The sequence below is a fragment of the Vicia villosa genome, linkage group LG1 (assembly GCF_029867415.1).
Source record: "Vicia villosa cultivar HV-30 ecotype Madison, WI linkage group LG1, Vvil1.0, whole genome shotgun sequence".
In the NCBI taxonomy this organism is placed as follows: Eukaryota; Viridiplantae; Streptophyta; class Magnoliopsida; order Fabales; family Fabaceae; genus Vicia; species Vicia villosa.
The window spans coordinates 28,813,037-28,822,011 of record NC_081180.1 but is presented as its reverse complement, the minus strand read 5'-3'; positions in this window follow the sequence as shown (position 1 = coordinate 28,822,011).

Genomic DNA, 8,975 nt, shown 5'->3' with positions numbered 1-8,975 from the left:
TTACGTTTTTCTCTCTTCTCTCTCTTCTTCCATCTTCATCTTCATCTTCAACCTTGTGCACCAACATTTATAAACCGATTATCTATAGTGCAAGTATTAATCGTATAATATAGAACTTGGATGTTTTATCCTAGTAATTTCAAGATGTTTTCAAACTATCATGGCTACAGAAGAATTATTGGTACTTATGTTAATGTCTCTGACAAAACGTTCTAGTTTGAGGGAAGCCATTTAAACGTTGGCAACAAAAAAATGTAACTTTATTTGTAAATTGTAAATGAATCAAAACATGTAATTATCAAGAATAAAACAGTTTCTAGATGGTATCCCTAGTCCTATGTGATATCTTATCTAAAATATTCCAATCAAACATTACTTGTTTAAAGGCCTTTCTGACAGGTAATCGTAAACCATTCTTAGTTTGTCAAATAAAGTAAAGCATTAAGCACATGAAGAAATAAATAATATAAAGAGAGAAAAATCTTATTTATTCCAATATCAATTTAGAAATAAAATTTTCATCAAGAGCATTTACTCGTCCCTAGCATTATGGGGTTGAGCTAATCTTAATTTTAACAAAATTAAATGAAATAATTGTAAATGTTACACATAAATTCATGATGAGGAAGCATCAACACAAAAATTTGTTGAAATATGCTTCTCGCCACTCCTTGCATGTTTGCTCTGCTCCATGGTATTTTTTCATTGCCGCATTTGGAAATGCGTCTAGATATAGGAGAAAACAATTGATTTAGACTTTGACTTCTTCATAAAAATTGTAGCTCTGGTCGTCTGCTTTCATTTGTCATTTGTCGTACATCAAACTGATTTACCAAACTTTAGATAAGATCAAAATACTGCACATACATCATGATGTAAAATGTGGTGAGAAATAAAATTTTTGAATCCATTTCTAGGAAATAATATGTAATAGAAATAGGAATAGAGGAATATTATAAAACAAGAAAAACTAATAAAGATAGCAGCAGAGGAAACAAAAAGTGTAAATAAATATCTCTAGTTCCAAACAAGCCACACTTATGTAATCAGAAGTTATGGGCATCAAAAATTGAAGAAATTGACAAAATGTGTATAATAAAGAAAGATAACACTAAAGAAATTCAAGCTATCTATAAAATTACAAAATTATAACATTAAAGAAACACAACATTGAAAGATAGAACAACTAAAAAAAAATGTAAACAAAGAACATTGTTTACAAACAAACCAAAGTCATGGTTTCATAAGTTGAAGAAATTGACAAATATATAAGATTAAATAAAGATAACATGAAAGAAATTAAGGAAATCAATAACATTCAAGAAAGATAATATTAAAGAAAAATAACATAGAAAGATAGAACAAATTTGTAGGGTTTGAGTGGGTGAAGAAATATAATTGAACGATGACAATGGGAGAAAAATAATGTCATTACCTGAATGATCTAAAGAATAGTTGAAATGATTGATGGTGATTGGTGATCAATGAAGTATCGGGTACTTTGAGTGGTTGAAGAAAATATGGATGAATGTGAAGAGAGGAGAGAAATGATGAATTTTGGTTATGCACGTTATGGAATATAGGATAAAAGCAAATAAGTGATTGTTCGGTGTTTGATTGATTTGACACATATATGGTTTGATTCGAACTAATTGAATAAACAACATCAAACTTATTTGGAACGCTGCATAGTGATAGTTGAAGCTCGACTTAATCTACGTAGAAATGAGAAAATGCACTTCAATTCCAACTAACAGCAAAATTGATTGGAAAAATAATTAGTTGAACTGATTTTAACCAAAAAAAATTAGGATGTGACATAATTAAAAGAAGGGACATATATGGTATTTTTAAAACCATTAACTTTCTTATATTACAGATTTTGGCGAACCTCTAAAATCCAATGATATTTTTCGCATAAGAATAATACAAAATTTGAAATGAAATTAAGTGATAGTTATAGCATAGAAGCTCTAGTGCTTGGATAAGTGATTGCCAGGGGTGGACAAGAAATAATCAACTGACCGAACCCGGCCCAGTCCGAGTGTTTTTTGAGCTATTGGGTCGGTTCGGATTCACGGGTGGTCCCAAAGGGTTGTGGTAGTTAACTTAGGTCGGGTTCGGCTTGCATTTTTTAGCCCATCGAAATCCAATACCGAACGAATCCATTGATACTTTTATGGGCCTTCTATCCCAACCCAATCCACTAAACCAGCAATTTATGTCTTCTTATCCTCCTTGCATAACCCTAAACCTAAGCCTCATCTTCAAATCTACCATTGCGGCACTCAAACCACTGCTACTCTATTTACGCCGCTCAAATCACCACGACTCCATTTGCATTGTTCCTGATCTATATCTCAATCTCTGTGTATGTGTTTATGTTTTAATGTTTTGTTTCATATTTTATGTCTCTTCATGTATCATCTTCACATCCTCGGTATTATTATCTCAGTAGTCAAAAGGTTAGTGGTTTTACTTTGTGTTTTTTACTCTTGTGATTTTTACTCTTTTGTGATTTAGGGTTAGTGTTTGTTTGAAGTTAAGATTTGTGTATGTGTTTTATCTTTATTTGTTCCACTACTTTCTTGATTGGTAGTTTGTTTATTGTTATGTTGGAATCTTCCTTTGATTTTGATTTTATTCATTATTTTCAAGTTGACAGGATGAAGACCAAATGATAGAATCCTTGAAGCATCCTTATATAGGAAAAATAAGGTGACTATGATGCCCAAAATTCTTGAAGCATCCCAAAAGTAAAACTTTTTTTTATAATGAAAAGTTTTGTTTATATTGTTGTGTGTGAATCATGATCATTAATGAAAATTCTTATTTGTCAATCTCATATATATTTTGAAGGGTTTGTTATATTGCTCTAACACGTGCTTCTTACTTTTACAAATGAAAATTATGCTTCTTAATTATATTTTGAGTTTCTTTACTTAAACTCAACATATGTTTCCCTACAAGGAACGACTTAGGAACAAGGAACGGCTTAGGAACAAGCAAGATTTGTGAGAATGCAGAGAGTTGGACCTTATGAGTTTATGAGTTTTCTAACTTTTGTTTTGTTTATTGTAGTCCAGTTTCTTTATTTACTTGTCATCTTATGTGTTTTAGGTGTGATGGAAATGAAAACACATGATGATACCTTATGAGTTTATGAGTTTTCTAACTCTTGTTTTATTTGTTGTAGTCTAATTTCTTTATTTACTTGTCATCTTATGTGTTATAGGTATGATGGAGATGGAAACACACTATGATCTAGGAACATCCAAAATCACTGTAAGTTGAGAATGTGCACGGAGATGTAGAAACTTCAAGATCATTGTAAGTTTAGATTAATGTATATGAATGCGTATTATGACAGTGATGTGGATATTAATTCATTATTCTGTGATTTATTTGTAGGACTTGTAATCTGGCTACAGACAAGGTGTATTGAATTGCTGCAAATATTAATTTTAATGTAAGCGACTATGGTGAAAATATAAAGCAGGTTTTGACTTTAGTCAACTTCACAACAACTGTGAATGAAGGTGTAATTTATACCTAGTTGAAATCTCGTTCCTTGACAAATTAATTCTTTCTTCATTTTTTCACAGTAGTTTGTTTGTTGGTGGATGTGGCATTCTTGTTTAAATTTCTAAGATGTTATTTTGCAACAGCTTTGGACTCTCTTGTTGAACAAATAATAACTGGTTTTCCATGATTGATGATAACTGTAAACTAGTGAGTTATGCCTTCCATTTTCACTTTTGCACTTGCTTAATCTAAATATTCTCAATGTATGATTTGGATGAGGTTAGCATACTTGAAAAACCAACATAATTGATTTTATGTTAAACCAGTAAAAATATTTTATTTTGTGCTGATTATTCATTTATATGTTTAGGAATGAATTTGAGAATTTATGACTTTTAATGTTTAGGAGCCAACTTGTCATTATCTGAAACATTAAAGCATTATATTTTTTGAGATATCAAACTCAATTGCCTAAAAAATATAAGAGCTTTTTTATTTAAATTCTTTATGTAGATATAAGTTCATACTTCACAAACTAGTTTTTATTTAAATTCTTTATGTAGATATGCATTCATATTTCAAAAGTAGTTACATGAACTAACTACTAATTCATTCAAAGAAAGCCTTTTATTTTGTGCAGGTAGGAAGTTGGTTGTTGGAATAGTCTTTTTTTGTTCTCTGAAAAGTTGTCCTGGACGATCTAATTCATTCAGAGACAAAAGTTAGATTCAAATATATTTTAGACAATTTCAAATTTGTATTGGTCTAGTTTTGTATTATATTTTATTAAATTTATATTAGTTTCAATTTTTATGGTAGTATTGTTTTTGGATTATTTAGTATCTAAGTTGAAAATATTCAACTATAGAAGGATGAACTCGAATGGCTCAAAATAGCCCACTTTAAGCAAATAATTAGTTTAAAAGTCAAACTAGTGAGAAATATGTGCTATCACACATGTCACATCTGAATTCATATTATACGCCTTTCAATCTCAGTTGTCAAATTTGCATTCATTTATTTAGTTGGTTAACATTCATGTAGTTACAAACATAGTAATTGCCTTGAACTTGTGTGCGGTGTGCCTATTTATTAAAAAAATTGTAACTTGTTCCCATTTATAAAAATAATTGTATTATAATTTTTCTCGTTTACAAATTTTTTTGTAACTTATTCTCGTTTACAAAAATTATTGTAACTTATTTCCGTTTATAAAAATAATTATATCAACTTGTAAACTTGTTTTGCTTATAAGTGCCTTGAACCTGTGTGACGATTTATAAAATTGTTTTTAACTTATTCCTGTTCAAAACAATTGCATCAATAATTGAATTTTCTTTGTTTATAAAAATAATTGTAACTTATTCTCGTTTATAAAAATTATTGTAACTTATTTTTGTTTAGAAAAATAATTATATCAACATGAAGGCATACCATAATTTTTATAAACGGGAACAAGTTACAATTTTTATATAATGGGTTATATAGCACTCCATATTTTTCATTATTTAATTTAATTGGAATTTAAATTATTAATTGGATTATTTGGAGTTTTGGTGTGATAATTATTTGATTGTGTGTCATTGTGTAATTGAGTTATTATATTATTAGAAAATTAATGAGAGAATAGCTAATTGGGCCTACTATTGAAATTAGAAATAATAAGTGGTAAAGTGTTACTAAGCCCATGAGACTAGAGAAAGATAGTAAGGAAAATAGGATTTTAGAGACAAAACATTCATTTGGGGAAAAAGAAAGAAAAGAGGCTAGAGAGAAAGAGAAGAGGAGAAAGAAGAAGAACTCTGAAGTACGTGAAAGAGCAGAGGAAGAGGAAGAGGAAGAGGAAAGCATTCAAGAACATTGGCTAAGGTAAGGGGTGACTAATCCTTTTAGCCTATATTATTAGTTGTGAATGATAGAACTGAATATGTAGGTTGGTTTGTTCCAATTGGATGTATGTTAGATTTTGGGGTTTTGGGACTATAGAGTGTAAATTGGAGGAATTGATGAAATTGATTGATTATAGAACATACTTGATGTTATGTAACCCCAATACGTGTTAGAAACGTAGTAGAAGGTATAAATTGTATGAGGGTTAATGGTTGTTGTCTGAGGGATGGGGGAGAAAAATGGTGATTTTTGGGTTTTTGCGCAGCACGAGTCGACCTATACAGAAGTCAGGGTTAGCTTGAGCTAACCCGCAAGGGCAAAAAAATCCGGGTCACGCAGCATGAGTCGACTCATGGGTCGGTCTGAGCATTCCCGCAGGTTATCCAATTTTTTGACAGGTTTTGTAAAGACCATAACTTTTGAACCGTAAGTTCGTTTTGTGTGTCGTTGGAAGTGTTAGGAAGCTAACGAAATGCTTTTTGTGATGAAAATGAATTGATTAGCACTAGATGATCTAATTATTATGTGGTTGTGTAAATGACATGTAATTGTATATGTGTATGTCCTAGATTAAGGTTATTTGGGAATAACATGTATTGGTATTGTGTAACATGTGCTAGTTGTGATACATGGAATTGATGAATGATAATTGTTATGCATTATTGTGATTGTTACATGATGATTGTATGTTGTACAATAGGTGGATAATTCAACATGTTGAATTATGGTGATATGCTTAAATGTTAAAACTATATGGATAATTCTTAATTGCATATGTTTTGGTAATTGTATGTATACATGATGCTTAAATTTATTAAATGTATATGTTGTTTTTGGTGGTTGTTGAGAATGACATTGATTGTCTTGTATGCAATATGTAATTTGTGATTGATAAATGTTATGTGAATGCTATTGATGAATGTGACAATGTGGTGATGTTGTGACAACATAATTGTAATGTTGATGTTGCTTTCGGTGAGTTATGTTTTGATGATATTGTTCATCTTAATCGATGTTGCTTTCGGTGAGTTATATTTTGATGATATTGTTCATCTTAATCGGTGTTGCTTTCGCTGAGTTATGTGGTGATGACATTGTTTATCTTAATTCGGTGTTGATGATTAGTATGCTAGATGTGTGCATGCATTCATAATCATATTTGTGGTTGTATCTCGGTGGTGTTTGGATCAGTGGTAGCTAATTCCCATTGTGAGAAATTAGTGAGTTGGCGGTGGCCGTATCCCGGTGTGTTTAGATCGTTGAGATGGGTTAATCCCATGATTGATACCACATGCATAAAGTCATTGCATTTGCATACGTGTTGTTATAACATGATTGGAAGATTTCCAGTGTTATATCGTGGTGATGTGGTTTGTGTTTGATTGCACTCGTAACTGGTGGTGAATAATTTATGAAATCTAAAATACATTGCAATTGGGTGAATGATTTACTTATAATGTTTTGTTGTTTATGAACTCATAATATAGTTTAATTGTGATATGTCTCACCCTTATTGTTGATCATTTTCATATTAAGGAGAAGCGGTGTTGTGCTTGGTGAGGATAACTTGTAGGCTAGTCCGTTTAGTTTTCGTGTTGGTGTCATGCTCTGGTCTTGTAACACTAGGGAACACTTGTTTTAGAGTTATTTTAAATGAATCCTTGTTTTAATGATTGGATAATTTTAGTTGGATTATTATGGTGGTTTTGGTGATGATTTATTGAAGATTTACATTATCCGTATTATGAGATTTATTTTCGCTGTGCCAAATATGTTTTACCGGGTAATGTGATTATATTCCTCGGAAAGCATGACAAATAGATGTTTTATTTTATTTAAGGAGTTGTAGCATCCTTTTACATGTTTTTACTCTGAATTTAAATTGTATTCCGCGGGGATTTAGAAGGGTGTTACACACTACACAAAGAAAAAACTCAATAACATCAACTATAGTGATGACCCAAAGTATCCCTATCATTTGAGCTTTCATCATCTACATTCCCAGCAACTTGAAGCTATCTTACAACCACAAAAACATAGACGAATTAGAAGAAGAAGAAAAATTATGCTATCGTTTACCGATGGTTCTATATTGTACTGCGGTTGTGTCCGGCACGGTAAATGGTGGAAGTCCAACATGGAACGCTGCAGTTCGGTGAGGGTGAGACGCGGTGGCTTGTTGACATTCAGTGTTGTTGCAGATTGTAGTTCCCAATTAACCGGAATGTTGAGGAAGAAGAAGTGGAACGATGGAGGAAGAATGGAAGCATAAATTGTGTTGTTGAGAGTGATTGTGAGAGGTTCTATTGATGATATATAGATTGTATAGTGTGCCATGTAAATTAATGAGTGCATAGTGTATTGTGTAATTTTAATTATAAACTTTGTAAATGCAAGATGTCTTCGTGTATTCCATGGAAATGATATTGGTAATAGTTCAAAATAGGGTGGCTGCAGTAATGATATGCTATAATTGTAGTAAAATTTGAATTATAATCCAATAGACTAAAATGTCTTTGATTTTAGAAATTAAAAAATAAAATAAAAAAACATAACAAAATGACACATCAGCTATAATAAATACTAAATGAATATGGTTACAACAAGACTTTAAATAGTCATTTTTATCCCTGGAATTATAAAAGTTTTAACGTGAAATCAAAAGGTATATTTGGCTATTATAGGTGCTTAGATTTTTATAGATGTATATTAGATTAGATAATCAATAAAAAAATAGGTATTTTTCCAATTTTAAAATTAAAACAAAATTCATATTGGGTTGTAATTGGACTGAAAATTTGAGTGGCCCAATTTAGCTTGTTAAAAAGAATTTTAAAAAGTAGGAAAAAAATCAATTGGAGTTGGAATTTGGTCTGGATTTTGTATTGGCCCAGTTATCAACTAAATCTGAAATAAATCGGGCTAGTTACCCGAACTCGTTTCAACCCGAATCCGAAAAAATTGATTATTAAATTTGTCGAAATTAGGCCCATAAATGTCATCCGAGGGTTGAGACGAATTGAAGTTTTTGGCCCGAACCCGAACCGGCTCGAACTGATGTCCACCCTAGTGATTGCTTTATTTTCTAAAAATGTAAAAATACCTCTATGGATTGTTGGATCGGGCCTGGAATCAGACTCATTGACCACCTAACGAGCCCATTTGATATTGAGGAGAACACCTCTATGGCATCCATAATGAAAAGTATTGGTTGTTGGAATTGGCCACTTTTAGAATACAGTATAACGCAAGAGCTTGTGGACAGAATTCGAACCATTGAACCACCGGAGTTAGAAAGCAATGAGCCTGATATCTGTACGTGGGGAGGAACAGATTCAAAACAATTTACAATATCCACTGCGTACAACATTTGTGCAGGTACGGGTGCAGCTAGAGCCTAGAGTTGTGGCGAGACATTTGGACATTAGCTGTATCATAGAGGATCTGTAGCCTGATTAGGATGATGCAACATGAGGGACTTAAAACTAATAAGTACCTAAGCATACTTAAGCTTATGGACCCGTACTGTGAGGACTGCAATGGAGAGGAGGAAACAATTA